Source organism: Triticum dicoccoides, chromosome 2B (assembly GCF_002162155.2).
Source record: "Triticum dicoccoides isolate Atlit2015 ecotype Zavitan chromosome 2B, WEW_v2.0, whole genome shotgun sequence".
NCBI lineage: Eukaryota > Viridiplantae > Streptophyta > Magnoliopsida > Poales > Poaceae > Triticum > Triticum dicoccoides.
The window spans coordinates 420,232,906-420,247,161 of NC_041383.1; positions in this window are offsets into that span (position 1 = coordinate 420,232,906).

Consider the following 14,256-nt stretch of genomic DNA (forward strand, 5'->3'; position numbering starts at 1 on the left):
CCGAGAGATATACCACTCCGAGTGGCTCGCTAATGTCGTCATGGTTCCTAAGAAGGACAAGTCGCTCCGAATGTGCATTGATTTCAAGCACATCAACCGGGCCTGCCCGAAAGATCACTTTCCTCTCCCTCGCATAGATCAAATTGTTGACTCGACCGCGGGATGCGAGAGGTTGTCTTTTTTAGATGCTTACTCCGGGTACCACCAGATCCGTCTGTACGGGCCCGATGAGGTAAAAACAGCTTTCATCACTCCATTCGGGTGCTTCTGCTATATCACCATGCCATTCGGCCTCAAGAATGCCGGAGCCACATTTATGCGAATGATTCAGAAGTGTCTACTCACCCAAATCAGTCGGAATGTGGAAGCTTATATGGATGATATTGTTGTCAAGTCAAGAAAAGGTTCCGACCTGCTCGCTGACCTCGCCGAAACATTTGCCAACCTCAGAAGGTATGATATCAAGCTCAATCCATCAAAGTGCACATTTGGAGTTCCTGGTGGCAAGTTACTCGGTTTTCTCGTTTCCGAACGGGGAATCGACGCTAACCCAGAGAAGATTGGCACTATTCTCCGAATGAAACGCCCTGTGCGAGTGCACGATGTCCAGAAGCTTACTGGATGCTTGGCCGCATTAAGTCGATTCATCTCACGACTCGGTGAAAAGGCACTGCCTCTTTACCGACTGATGAAGAAGGCTGACAAGTTCGAGTGGACTCCAGAAGCTGATGCAGCGTTTGCCGAGCTAAAAGCTCTGCTCTCCACCCAGCCGGTGCTTGCTGCTCCAATCAGCAAAGAGCCTCTGTTGCTCTACATCGCAGCCACAGGACAAGTCGTCAGTACTGTGCTAACGGTCGAGCGGGAAGAAGAAGGAAAAACTCTCAAAGTTCAGCGCCCAGTGTATTATTTGTCTGAAGTCTTGACTCCATCCAAGCAGAGATATCCTCATTATCAGAAGCTTGTGTATGGAATATACATGACCACAAAGAAGGTTGCTCATTATTTCTCTGACCATTCCATCACAGTCGTCAGCGACGCTCCACTATCGGAGATTTTGCACAACAGAGACGCAACTAGTCGAGTGGCCAAATGGGCGATTGAACTTCTTCCCCTTGATATCAAGTTTGAGGCAAAGAAAGCCATTAAGTCCCAGGCGATAGCAGATTTCCTCGCCGAGTGGATTGAACAACAGCAGTCGACTGAAGTTCACTCGGAGCATTGGACCATGTTTTTCGATGGCTCTAAGATGTTGAATGGTTCCGGTGCTGGGGTCGTCCTGGTTTCCCCCAGAGGAGATAAGCTTAGATATGTGCTCCAGATTCACTTTGACTCCTCCAACAATGAGGCAGAATATGAGGCCCTCCTATATGGGTTGCGCATGGCCATTTCACTCGGCGTCCGTCGCCTAATGGTCTATGGCGACTCGGATCTAGTGGTCAATCAGGTGATGAAGGAGTGGGACGTGAGAAGCCCAGCCATGACTGGATACTGCAGTGCAGTGAGGAAGCTGGAGAAGAAGTTCGAGGGGTTGGAGCTCCATCATATACCCCGACTGAAAAATCAAGCAGCTGATGATCTAGCAAAGATAGGTTCCAAGAGAGAAGCCATTCCGAGTGGTGTGTTCTTGGAGCATATACACACTCCGTCAGTCAAAGAAGATCCTTTCACCGAAGAAACTCCGCAGCCCAAGAGCGCCACAGATCCGACTGAAGTTGAAGTCCCAGCAGTGGTCGACCTGATCATGGAGGTTTTGGTGGTCATTCCCGACTGGACGATTCCGTATGTCGCATATATCTTGAGGAAAGAGCTTCCGGAGGATGAGGAAGAGGCTCGACAGATCGTCCGTCGATCTAAAGCCTTTACCGTAATCAAAGGACAATTATACAGAGAAAGCGCGACTGGAGTTGGTCAGAAGTGCATAACACCAGAAGAAGGTCGACTCATCCTCAATGATATTCACTCGGGGACCTGTGGTCATCATGCGTCCTCTCGGACCATCGTGGCCAAAGCATACCGAGCCGGATTTTACTGGCCCAAGGCGAATGAGATGGCAAAGGAGATAGTGGATAAGTGCGAGGGATGTCAGTTCTACTCGAATATGTCGCACAAGCCTGCGTCAGCTTTGAAGACCATCCCGCTCGTCTGGCCTTTTGCAGTTTGGGGGCTGGACATGATCGGTCCTTTGAGAACAGGACGAAGTGGCTTCACGCATGTACTGGTGGCAGTCGACAAGTTCACCAAGTGGATCGAGGCTAAACCAATCAAGAGCCTTGACACCGGTACTGCTGTTAGCTTCATCAGGGAACTAATATTCAGATATGGAGTCCCGCACAGCATCATAACGGATAATGGGTCGAACTTTGACTCAGAGGAATTCAGAGCTTTCTGCAACTCCCAGGGCACACGAGTCGACTACGCATCAGTCGCCCATCCGCAGTCGAATGGACAAGCAGAGCGAGCTAATGGACTGATTCTCAAGGGACTGAAGCCTCGACTGATGCGTGATCTCAAACACGCGGCTGGAGCTTGGGTCGACGAACTTCCATCTGTACTCTGGGGACTGCGGACCACGCCTAATCGGTCGACCGGAAGAACTCCATTCTTCTTGGTCTATGGAGCTGAAGCAGTCTTGCCGAGTGATCTTCTCCACAATGCTCCTCGAGTTGAAATCTACAATGAAGCAGAAGCTGAACAAGCGCGGCAGGACGCAGTCGACCTTTTAGAGGAAGAAAGGGAGATGGCTCTGATCCGATCGACCATCTACCAACAAGTTCTGCGCCGTTTCCACGCCCGAAATGTGAGAGGTCGAGCCTTCCAGGAAGGGGATTTGGTTCTCCGAGTGGATCAGCACAAACCACACAAGCTTGCTCCTTCTTGGGAAGGCCCCTTCATCGTCACCAAGGTTCTCCACAACGGGGCGTACCGTCTCTACAACATCGAGCATAATATCGACGAGCCCCGAGCTTGGAACGCGGAGCTACTCCGCCCATTTTACACTTAAGTTTTATCACTCGGATGAGTTGCAATAAAGTACTTTTGTAGTTCATGGACCTCAAAATAATAGTGTCATAGTTCCTCCACAATATCTGTCACTTTTTATTTTTATTTTCCAATAAAATTCCCCTCAGTGGGTGACTTAGTTGCGAATCCGTTTCGCCTAAGTTTGTAAAAATCCTACCGAGTGGTGAGCCAGACTCCCACTCAGAGGCTTAGCTGCGAATCCGTTTCGCCTAAGTTATCAAAATCCTACCGAGTGGTAAGCCAGCCTTCCACTCGGAGGCTTAGCTGCAGCCTTGTGCTCGCCTAAGTTATCAAAATCCTACCGAGTGGTAAGCCAGCCTTCCACTCGGAGGCTTAGCTGCAGCCTCGTGCTCGCCTAAGTTATAAAAATCCTACCGAGTGAAGAGCAACCCTCTCACTCGGGGGCTTAGCTGCAGTCCAAGCACTCGCCTAAGTTGTGAAAATCCTACCGAGTGAAGAGCAACCCTCTCACTCGGGGGCTTAGCTGCAGCCCTGTGCTCGCCTAAGTTACAAAAATCCTACCGAGTGAAGAGCAACCCTCTCACTCGGGGGCTTAGCTGCAGTCCAAGCGCTCGCCTAAGGCACCTTGCTTTGAACCTGCAAAAGACATTCCGAGCCGAAGGCAATCGTATTCAAGCACCAAATCCAAGTTTGAATCGACATCTAAAGGAACCGAAAGTGCTCAGGCGTCAAGCCTGTTAAGGTTTGTCGGTTACAATTTCACTCAGCATACCGAGGCAAATTTAAAGCGTCGAGCCAGAAGAAGTTTTTTACCCCTCCTGTGGAGGGCTGGAAGGTGCAACAAATTCATCAAGGTCAATCCCGTCGGCGATCCGAGTGGCAGCTGCAAGGAAAGTTTCCATAAAGGATCTGAAGTCGTGCTTCTTGGTATTGGCCACCCGAAGGGCCGCCAGCTTCTCTTCTCGCGCATCTTTGCAGTGGACTCGGGCCAGACACAGAGCGACATCTGCACCACACCGAGCCGAGGACTTCTTCCACTCCTGCACTCGACCAGGGATCGTGTTCAAGCGGGCCATCAGCGACTCAAGGTCATTCTGAAGTGTCTCCTCAGGCCAGAGCGTCGAGTCGATGCGAGACGTGGCGGCCTTCAGCCTTGCGAGATAGTCCACGACAGCTGCAACACGAGACTCCAGTCGGAAAACATCCATGGCAACTTCGTCGTTCACCGGAGAATTGACGGGGTCAAGGATTGGCTCCAGTCGGCTAGTTTCTTCTTCAAAGTTTTGACAAAATTCTGCAAGGGTGATCGCTAAGTCAAGGGGATAGTCGAATGGAAAAAGCCACAATTGGAAATATTTGCCAAACATGGAGGTTTACCTTCAAGCATAAGAAACAGCTTCTTGGTAAGGCCACTCAGGAAGGCCTCCAGTTCAGTTTTCTTCTCAGTCAATTTGCTGACTCGGTCGGTCAGGGCAGGTTTGTCAGTTTTCAGTCGACTGACCTCCTTGTTGGCAATCCCAAGAGCAGCTTTCAGATTGGTATTGTCTTGTTCGAGCTTGGTGACTGAAGCTAACTTCTCGTCAGCAAGCTTGATCTTCTCAGCTAGCTCAAGGTCTTTCTTCTGCTGGGCCTCCTTTACCTTGCCTGCAAGTTACAGCAAGATCAGGTGCTGAAACAAGCAAGAGGAAAAGCAGTCGTCAGGGTCTCACCAAACATACCTTCGGTCTCCTCCTTTGCCTTTGTCAGCTTCTCCTGAACCAGCTTCAAGCTCAGCTCGACTTGAGTATGTTTTTGTTCCAGCTCTGAGTAGCGAGCCACAAGATCACAAGAGTTCTGCGAAGAACCAATCGACTAAATGTCAAATATAAATCACTTCCGAGTGAAAAAGGGATAAGCACACGTTTCTAAGACTACAGCCAAATACAAGCATTCGACCGTAGTCTCGGGGACTACACCCAGTGGGTGCACTCAGCGTGCCCCCACTAATCCTGTTGAAGACAAAGTCGACCAGTCGACCTCAAAAAAAAAAGTGTGCGAGATGCATTCTCTAAGACTGTGATCAACTACAAGCAGTCGACCACAGTCTCGGGGACTACACCCAGTGGGTGCACTCAGCGTGCCCCCACCGGTTTGTGAAGTCCAGTCGACCAGTCGACTGACAGAAAGATTGACATTATAAAGCCTAAGGCCGACTGCCAGCAGTCGACCTTAGCCTTGGGGACTACACCCAGTGGGTGCACTCAGCGTGCCCCCACCGGTTTGTGAAGTCCAGTCGACCAGTCGACTGACAGAAAGATTGACATCATAAAGCCTAAGGCCGACTGCCAGCAGTCGACCTTAGCCTTGGGGACTACACCCAGCGGGTGCACTCAGCGTGCCCCCGCTAACGCGGAGTTTATTCGACACACCCAGTGGGTGACTAATATAAATTCCGGAAAAGAAAAGTTTTTGGTAGCATATCCAACAGAACAAACAGCGGTCGACTGACCTGGACATTGCTTTGGAGGGCAGAACTGGCGTCATAAGCTGCCTGGCTCGCGTCCCGGATGGTCTTCAGCTGCTCCATCATGAGTCCCGCCTGGCGTATTGCCTCCTTCGCTGCGCCAGCTTGATCCTCTGGGACGTGGTGCGTCGTAAAGAGGGAGGGCTGCTGAGCACTCGTCAGTGGATTTGCGAAGGACACCGTGTGTCGAGTGGTGTTCCCTTCCTCCACAGTCAGAATCTCAGGCGCCGTCACATCCTGAGGTACCTTACTGGCGGACGCTTTCCGACTCCTCCTGCGTGCCAGTGTTTCTTCTTCCTCGTCGTCGTCTGGGAGATTGATAACAGTGTTGGGTGGAGCTGCGGAGAAGGATCAGGATCAGAGATCGCGAGTCAGTCGACTACGGACGATGTTAAGAATACAGTACCTGGGTTCGAAGTTGCTGCATCCTCCATCTCGTGGTCGTCAGCCCGGGCCGAGGTCTCAGAAGTAGCAGCACTGCAACTCCAAAAGATCAGTCGACTAACTTCAGCGTCGACCAGAGACAAAGTTCACACAGAATAAGAAAATATGAACAGCACAATTACCCTGATATGGTGGGGATGGACACCTTCATCTTCGGCAAGAGTTTGATCGGCTTCGACGAGGTCGCCCTGGGCTGCTTCGGCGCCTTTTCAGTCGGCGCTGGAGAGGTGGTCCTGGGGCGCTTGGTCGACTGCGTCGCAACCCCCTTGCCACGTTCAGTCGAAGGGTCGTGGACGAGCTTCGACCGCCTTTCCGAGCGCGGTGGCACGACCTCCTCCTCCTCCTCCTCCTCGTCCTCGGTGTCGTCTTCATCACCGACATCATCATCATCGTCGTCATCGTCCTCTGCGACATCCGAGTCCCATTCCTCCTCTTCCTGGCTCTCGCCTCCGCTCGCCTCGCCCTCCTCAGTCGAAGCTTGCGCCCCATTGGGCATCGAGTACAGCTCGGTGAGGGCCTAGCAGATATCAGGACAATGATCAGTCGACCAGTCGGCAGAGTAAACAGAGTTTTTATGCGACAAGAATGCAGTGGAGAGCAGGGCAAGTGTACCTTATCTGGATCGCTGTTGTGGTCGAGTGGAGGAATCCTTCTGGCTCCGCGCGGATTGTCCTTGTTTCCGGTGACGGCCGCCATCCATCTTTCCAGAGTGACATCGTCGACTGCTTCTGGATGGACTCTGGTCTCGTCTTCGGTCCCACAGTACAACCACATGCAGTGGCTCCGGAACTGGAGAGGCTGGATGCGACGCCTGAGGAAAACCTCCAAGAGGTCCATGCCTGTCACTCCCTCCCGAACCAACTGCACCACGCGCTCCATCAACATCTTCACGTCGGCTCTCTCCTCCGGAATCAGCTTCAGAGGGGAAGGCTTGTTCACTCGGTCCATGGTGAACGGAGGGAGTCCACTCGACTGCCCTGGCGTCGACTGGACCTGGCAGTAGAACCAAGTCGACTGCCAGCCTCTGACGGACTCGGGAAAGGTCATGGGCGGGAAGGTGCTCTTATTCCTCACCTGGATCCCCAGGCCCCCGCACATTTGGACGACTCGGGTTTTCTCATCACCTGGGCTCGCCTTCTTCACGGTCTGAGAGCGGCACGTGAATATATGTTTGAACAAACCCCAGTGCGGTCGACAGCCCAAGAAACCCTCACACATGGACACGAATGCAGCAAGATAGGCAATGGAGTTTGGGGTAAAGTGGTGAAGCTGAGCTCCAAAGAAATTCAAGAAGCCACGGAAGAAAATACTTGGCGGCAAGGAAAACCCACGATCAACATGAGTGGCCAAAAGCACACACTCACCCTCTTCTGGCTGTGGCTGCCACTCCTCCCCCGGCAACCTCGCAGCTCCGTGAGGGATCAAGCCCTCGTTGGCCATGTCGAGGAGGTCCTTCTCTGTGATGGTCGACTGGATCCAGTCTCCTTGGACCCAGCCCTTCGGCAAGCGGGATCTGGACGAGGACCCTCCGCGGCTGGTGGATCTCCCCTTCGCCTTCTCCGACGCCGACCCCTTCTTTGCACGCTCCAGCGCCGCCGTCTTCTCCTTGGCCATGGTCGCCGGCGAGATGCGCGAAGGGAAGTGGTGCGGGGGCGAGAGCGAGCACGCTGAGCAGGGAGGAAGGAAGCAGAGAGAGGGGGAGAATGCTAAGGCGCAGCGCAGAAATCCTCGCCGGGCACATTTTAAGGTCCCTTCCGAGTGGATGGCAGGTGGGCCCGACCGATCTAATCATATCTGGAACAGTTATGCAGACGGGATACGTGGCGAAAAAGGCGGCGCGGAGATCGAGGCGTCCATGCCCCGTCCCATCCGAACGCCGCGGTCCGCCCCGCTTCGCGCGCGCCCCGAAATTTCGCATCCCGCGGAATCCGCGAGCAACAAATCAGTCTGTCAGGCGCGGTGTTTCCGGCGATCCGTCGCTCGGAGATCATCGAAGCCTGAAAGGTCACTCGACGCAAAAACAGAATGGATCAAGTCGACTGAAGGCAAGTTGTTCCTTGTCGACAAAGGGATTCTTTGGTCCAGAACAACGCACAACCGGAGCACAAAGATTAATCGGAAACGACATCAACTCCTTCTTCACTCGAAGCCTCAATCCATTCGGGGGCTAATGATGGGGTTATGTACCTAGGGTAGGGTCACGGACCTGATCCAAGTAACTTACCCCAGGACACCCTTAGAAGAGGTCACCTTCCAATCGACCAACGAGGATTCACTCGACTGGCCTGAAGGACTCGACCACCAAGACTCACTCGACCACCAGGAGGTCAAGAGGCACTCTGCACTGCAACGGCCTGTAATCAAGTAGTCTTTATGATAGTAAAGGCACTTTATGTGGGGCGTTGCCAGTAACGCCCCAGACTTAACTCATCTTAAACCCTCTCCTACGTGGGCTGGCTGGGGTCCTGGCGCACTCTATATAAGCCACCCCCCTCCACAGGCAGAAGGGTTCGGCACCTTGTAATTCATACATTCGTAATCCACTCGACCGCCTCCGGGCTCTGAGACGTAGGGCTGTTACTTCTTCCGAGAAGGGCCTGAACTCGTACATCCTTTGTGCTTACAACCTCTCCATAGCTAAGACCTTGCCTCTCCATACCTACCCCCCACTCTACTGTCAGGCTTAGAACCACGACAGTAGTAACAACAATAGTAAAGGTAACAGTGATAGCAATGATTTTGTAGCAGTTGTAACAATATCAACAGCAGTAGTAACTTAGCAAGAACAATATGTGGAAAATTCATAGGCATTGGATCGGTGGATTCATTGGATGATATTCATCATATAACAGTCATAACTAAGGGCGATACAAAACTAGCTCTAGTTCATAAATATAATGTACGCATGTATTCCGTAAATAGTCATACGTGCTTATGGAAAGAACTTGCATGCCATCTTTTGTTCTACCCTCCCATGGCAGCATGATCCATAAGGAAACTAAGGGATATTAAGGCCTTTTTAATAGAGAACCGGAACAAAGCATTAATACATAGTGAATACATGAACTCCTCAAACTACGGTCATCACCGCAAAGTATCCCGATTATTGTCACCCCGAGTTTTATGGATCATAACACGTAATAGGTGAATATGACTTGCAAGATCGGATCTGGAACATAGATATAATGGTGAAAGCATAAACGGTTCAGATCTAAAATCATGAAAGTCGGGCGCTAGTGACAAGCATTAAGCATGGCAAAGTCATAACAACATCAATCTCAGAACATAGTGGATACTAGGAATCGAGCCCTAACAAAACTAACTTGATTACATGATAAATCTCATCCAACTCCTCACCGACCAGCGAGCCTACGAAGGAATTACTCACTCCCAGTGGGGAGCATCATGGAATTGACGATAAAGGATGGTTGGTGATGACGAAGATCAAAGAGCCCCCTCTCCTGAGCCTTGAACGGACTCCAGATCTAGCCTCCCGATGAAGAATAGGAGGTGGCGGCAGCTCCATATCATGAAACATGGTGAAACTTCCTCCTTAATTTTTTCTCCAAATATGGGTATTTAAGGAGTTGGAATTAGGGTCTGCGGGGCCACCAGGTGGGCACAACCCACCAGGGCGCGCCTGGAGGGGGTGACGTGCCCTGGTGGGTTGTGCTCCACCTAGGCCCCCCTCCGGTGGTTCTTGGATCCAGTGTTTTTCTTTTATTGCAAAATAATTCTCTAAAAACTTTCATTCCAATCCGAGAACTTTTGTTTCTGCACAAAAACAACACCATGGTAGTTCTGCTGAAAACAACGTCAGTCCAGGTTAGTTTCATTCAAATCATGCAAATTAGAGTCCAAAACAATAGGAAAAGTAGATACGGTGGAGACATATCAATATTCAAGGACTCCCAAGCATTTAAGCTTCAGGATTCCCGGGAAGGCATCCCCTCTTTCTTCTGCCAACTATCGGTAATTTTACTTGGAGCTATATTTTTATTCATCACATGATATGAGTTTTTCTTGGAGTGTCGTGTATTATATGAGTCTTTGCTTTGTTTGATTTTTAGTTTCTCACAATCATCTTTGCTGAACTCACCTTTTTGAGAGGGACACACATTATTTGTGATTTGTTAGAATACTCTATGTGCTTCACTTATATCTTTCGAGCTAGGCAGTTGCTCTAGTGCCGCACTTATATCATTTAGAGCATGGCGGTGGTTATATTTTAAATAGTTGCACTCTCATGCTTCACTTATATATTTTTGAGAGTTGATAATAGCAATGGCGATTAGTACAAGTTATGAATTTAGTCCTAATATGATATGTATTCAAGAGGGATATAATAAAAGCTTTCATGTGGATCACTGAATATGGTAGGTTTGATTCCTTGCAACAGTTTTGTGAAATAAAGGTGGCAAAATGTGGGTTGTGCTAGTGAGTAATTGTGGTTTAGTAAGAATATTGATGTTAAGGTTGATGATTCCCGAAGCATGGACGTATAGTCTCTTGTTATGCTATGAAGTTGGAGCATGATTTATTATTGATTGTCTTCCTTATGAGTTGCGGTCGGGGACGAGCAATGGACTTTTCCTACTAATCTATCCCCCTAGGGGCATGCGTAGTATTACTTTGCTTCGAGGGCTAATAAACTTTTGCAATAAGTATATGAGTTCTTTATGACTAATGTGAGTCCATGGACTATACGCACTCTCACCTTTCCGCAATTTGCTAGCCTCTTCGGTACCATGCATTGCCCTTTCTCACCTTAGATGTGGTCCAAACTTCGTTGGTGCATCCAAACCTATGATATGATACGCTCTATCACACATAAGCCTCCTTATATCTTCCTCAAAACAACCTCCATACCTACCTATTATGGCATTTCCATAGCCATTCCGAGATATATTGCCATGAAACTTCCATCATTCCATTTTATTATGACACTCATATTCATTGTCATATTGCTTTGCATGATCATATAGCTAACATAGTATTTGTGGCTCAGCCACCGTTCATCATTTTTTATACATGTTATGCTAGGTCATTGCACTTCCCGGTACACCACCGAAGGCATTCATAGTCATATTTTGTTCCAGTATCGAGTTGTAATTTTTTTTGAGTTATAAGTAAATAGAAGTCTGATGATCATCATATTCATTATAGAGATGATGGAGGCTATGATTCCCCCACAAGTGAGGAAGGGATGATGGAGGCTATGATTGCCCCACAAGTCGGAATGAGACTCCGAACAAAAAAAGAGGGCAAAATGAGCCCACAAAAAAGAGGCAAAAAAGAGCCCAACAAAAAAAAGAAAAAAAATGAGTTTCACTTTCATATAACTAGTTGGAATTTTCATTATAGAACTTCGCTTGTATATTCCAATGATGGGCTTCCTCAAATGCCCGGGGTCCTCATGAGCAAGCAAGTTGGATGCACAAACACTTAGTTTTATTTCTGAGCTTTCATACACTTATAGCTCTTAGTGCATCCATTGCATGGCAATCCCTACTCCTTGCATTGATATCAATTGATGGGCATCTCCATAGCCCGTTGATTATGCCTCGTCAATGTGAGACTTTCTACCTTTTTGTCTTCTCCAAATTATCTCCAATAGTGCTATATCCATGGCTTACACTCATATATTGTGTGAGAGTTGAAAAAGCTGAAGCGCGTTAAAAAGTATGAACCAATTGCTCGGCTTGTCATCGGGGTTGTGCATGATATATACTTTGTGTTAAGAAGATGGAGCATGACAAGGCTATATGATTTTCTAGGGATAACGTTCTTTAGCGTTCATATTTTGAAAGACATGATTGTTTGTTGGTATGCCTTATTATTATTGTTTTTATGTCAAACTATAGACTATTGCTTTGAAGCACTCAGATCTTAATATTCATGCCACAAAAGAGAGATTACATGATGAACATGTTAGGTACCATTCCACATCAAAAATTCTGTTTTTACCATTTACCTACTCGAGGACAAGCAGGAATTAAGCTTGGGGATGCTTGATACGTCTCCAACGTATCTATAATTTTTTATTGTTCCATGCTATTATAGTATCAATCTTGGATGTTTTATATGCATTTATATGTCATTATATATCATTTTTGGGGGCTAACCTATTAATCTAGAGACAAGTGCCAGTTGTTGTTTTTTTGCCTGTTTTTGGTTTTTCCAGAATATCAGTACCAAACGAAGTTCATATGCCACGGAACTTTTTGGAGATTTTTTCTAGACATAAGAGACCCTGGAAGCTTCTGGAGAGGGCCAGAAGATGAAGGAGTGGCCCACGAAGCACCAGGGCGCGCCAGTGGGGTAGGCGCGCCCTAGTGGCTTGTGGGGCCCACGAGCATCCGTTTGACCTAATTCCGCCTCTATAATTTCTCCAAAACAGGGAAACCAACAAAGAGCCATCAAAAACACTTTTTCCGCCATCGCAAGCTTCTATTCTTGTGAGATCCCATCTAGAGGCCTTTTTCGATACTCTGTCGGAGGGGGAACTGACCACAGAGGGGCTCTACATCAACCTTGTTGCCCTTTCGATGATGTATGAGTAGTTTACCACAGACCTACGGTCGCTAGATGACTTCTTCTCTCTCTTTGATCTTCAATAGAATGTTCTCCTCTATGTTCTTGGAGTTCTATTCGATGTAATCACTTTTTGCGGTGTGTTTGTTGGGATCCGATGAATTGTGAGTTTATGATCAGATTATCCATTAATATTATTTGAGTCTTCTCTGAACACTTTTATGCATGATTTGCTTTGTATTTCTCTCTGAACTATTGATTTGGTTTGGCCAACTAGATTGATTTTTCTTGCAATGGGAGGTGCTTTGTAATGGGTTCAATCTTGAGGTGATCTATATCCCAGTGATAGAAGGGGACAAGACATGTATTTGTATTGTACATCATGTCATCTTGCTTAAGGCGTTACTCCGTTCTTTATGAACTTAATACTCTAAATGCATGCTGGATAGTGGTCGATGTGTGGAGTAGTAGCAGTAGATGTAGGCAGGAGTCGGTCTACTTGTCTCGGACGTCATGCCTATATACATGATCATTCCCTTGGATATCGTCATGATTATTTATTTTTCTATCAATTGCTCAACAGTAATTTGTTTACCAACCGTATGCTATTTTCAAGAGAGAAGCCTCTAGTGAAAACTATGGCCCCGGGGTCTTATTTCTATCATATATTAAAATCCCAAAAATACTTTGCTACAATTTTCTTTACTTTATTTTATTTTGTGTTTTATCTATCTATCTATCTATTACTGCGAGATTTGATCCTTGCAATTAACCGCTGAGCGATTGACAACCCCTTGTTCGCATTGGGTGCAAGTGTTTGTTATTTTGTGTGTAGGTAGTGCTAACGAGGGTGTTGCTTGTTTCTCCTACTAGATTGATAACCTTGGTTCTTAACTGAGGGAAATACCTCTCTCTATTGTACTGCATCATTGTCTCCTCTTTGAGGAAATCCTAACGCAGCTCACAAGTAGTAAAGGTAACCTCTGCCGCTGAGCCGAAGTCGGGACCGAACTCAAAGACCATTTGCTATCATTGCAAGGAACCTGGTCACTAGAATAGGAACTGTAGCAAGTGGCTTGCCGAGCATGGCAAGAAGGCCGGAAATGCTTCTTCAGGCAAAAGTGCACTTGTTACCTATGTTATAGACATTTACCTTGTTGACATACCTAGTAGCTCTTGGGTATTTAGTAGTCAATCGATTGTTCATATTTGCAACTTGATGCAAAGGCTGGTAAGAACTAGGCGTGTGGCACAAGGGGAGATTGACATCAGGGTCGGCAAAGATTTGCTGCGTTGGAGGTCAGCAATATGCAACTCCGGCTTCCTTCTGGATTTATTCTGGAATTGAATAATTGTTATTGCATTCTTGCACTTAGTCAGAACATTATTTCTGCCTCATGCTTGATGAGTTAGGGTTAGGAATTCAATTTAAAGAACAATGCTTGTTCATTTTATTTGAATGGAATGTCCATGGCTATGCACCCATTGTTGATGGGATTTTTATATTGAATCTGGAACAGGAACCGGTCTATAACGTGAATGTCAAGAGGCATAAGCCTAATGAGATAAATCTGACATACTTCTGGCATTGCCGACTTGGATACATTAGTCTAAAATCCATGAAGAAGCTCCATGATGATGGACTCCTAACTTCGTCTGACTTCGGTTCATTTGAGACATGTAAATCATGCTTGCTTAGTAAGATGACTAAGTCTCCTTTTGCAAAGAGTTACAAGAGGGTGTCCGAGTTGTTGGAACTTATACACAATGATGTGTGTGGTCTAATGAGCACG